This window comes from Sinocyclocheilus anshuiensis, unplaced genomic scaffold, assembly GCF_001515605.1.
Source record: "Sinocyclocheilus anshuiensis isolate Anshui unplaced genomic scaffold, SAMN03320099.WGS_v1.1 scaffold2862, whole genome shotgun sequence".
Lineage (NCBI taxonomy): Eukaryota > Metazoa > Chordata > Actinopteri > Cypriniformes > Cyprinidae > Sinocyclocheilus > Sinocyclocheilus anshuiensis.
This window is the reverse complement of record NW_015542617.1, coordinates 180,417-182,041: the sequence shown is the minus strand read 5'-3', so window position 1 is coordinate 182,041 and position 1,625 is coordinate 180,417. Positions and strand designations below refer to the sequence as shown.

The 1,625-nt window shown below is 35.9% G+C and overlaps 1 long non-coding RNA gene across 1 annotated transcript in view; it reads left to right on the top strand.

The window, feature by feature from the left end:
* Positions 1 to 1,172, top strand: part of LOC107694493 (uncharacterized) — a 3,602-nt gene extending 2,430 nt beyond the window's left edge. Inside the window, exon 4 of the long non-coding RNA XR_001634882.1 lies at positions 814 to 1,172. This is a non-coding gene — a long non-coding RNA (uncharacterized LOC107694493). The remainder of the gene's footprint in view (positions 1 to 813) is intronic.
* The last annotated feature ends 453 nt before the right edge of the window (positions 1,173 to 1,625 follow it).

Here is a 1,625-nt window from a genome sequence, read left to right as displayed (position 1 = left end):
TTATGGGTTTGGAATGACATGAGGGTGAGTAATTAATGACAGAATTTTCATTTTTGGGTGAACTATCCCTTTAAAAAGAAATCCGAGAAATCCGAGAGCACTCTGAACCTCCATAGACAGCAAGGGTACTACCACAAGGCCCAGAAACACATTGTTAACATTGTTAAAATAGTCCATGTGACATCAGTGTTTCAACCATAATTTTACGATGCTACGAGAATACTTTTTGTGCGCAAAGAAAACTAAAATAACGATTATTCAACAATTCTTCTCCTTCAGGTCAGCATCCTCAGCCATTATCGAGAGTACCATGATGCATGCGTGTGAAGCTGCTGACATCGAACATGCATGTGCTGCGCCTTGCTTACGAGCATAGGAAAGCGTGCGCATGCGTCCTGATACTCTCATTAATGGTGGAGGACAGTGACTTGGGGGAGAAGAAATTGTTGAATAAAGTCGTTATATTTGTTTTCTTTGCGCACAAAAAGTGTTTGTGTAGCTTCATAAAATTACGGTTGAACCACTGATGTCACATGGACTATTTTAACAATGTCCTTACTCTTATGGGTTTGGAACGACATAAGGGTGAGTAATTAATGACAGAATTTTCATTTTTGGGAGAACTATCCCTTTAATGATCACCTGTCCTCTAAATTGTTGTTCTTGTGCTATTATTTTCTACTTAGCACATTTGGTAACAATCTGTTTGAAGTATGTACAACAGAAACATTGGTGGAAGACAGACAACACTGTATCTTTATTCATGCTGTATTTTGACTTCAACTGTAAAAATGTGTTTTCATCCTTTCACAGACTGTTACCAGTATCCAAGGGCACTTGGATAGCATTGGAGAGTCTCCAGCTGTATCTACTTGTTGGGCTGAAGAGAAGTAGGGTCCAGTCTTGTTTTATTGTAATTGTCCAACATGCTCTACCCTGTAAGGCCTCTAATTCACTGGCCTGTGTTGATGAGCTTTTCAAAGCTCACTTTGTCTTAAGAACTTCATACTGTCAGGAATTGACCATTGTGTATAGCTTTCTGCAAAACACTGCCTATGATATAGATGCTGAAACCATCAAGTGATCATAATCACAAGTGAATTAAATGTAATACTGTTTAAATAGGAGCTTGAAAAATAAAATTGAGATATGAGTATACAGTTTGTTGTTGACTTTATTTTCAGATTGAAAAATAAGTTTTTCATTTATATTTTAGGGCTTTTGAGGATAAAACATGAAGGGTGTAATTTAGAAGATTAACTCTGGATAGAGTTAGTTATTCATTAAAGTTCACTCATAATTGATGATAAACAACTCTGGAGGGGAGGTAAATTGTGGTAGAGTAAATTTGACTTTCCTCTGAACAGAGTTAAAAAGTCGCAGAGTCCATTTCTTTTACCTCTGAACTGAGTAAAATAGAGTCCATTTCTTTTACCTCTGAACTGAGTAAAATAGAGTCCATTTCTTTTACCTCTGAACTGAGTAAAATAGAGTCCATTTCTTTTACCTCTGAACTGAGTAAAATAGTACAAGAGTTAATTTAAAAAAACACTAAATAGAGTCAAATATAACAGGAAAGAGTAAAATATTAACACTAAATTGAGCAAAATGAACTCTGGAAAAAC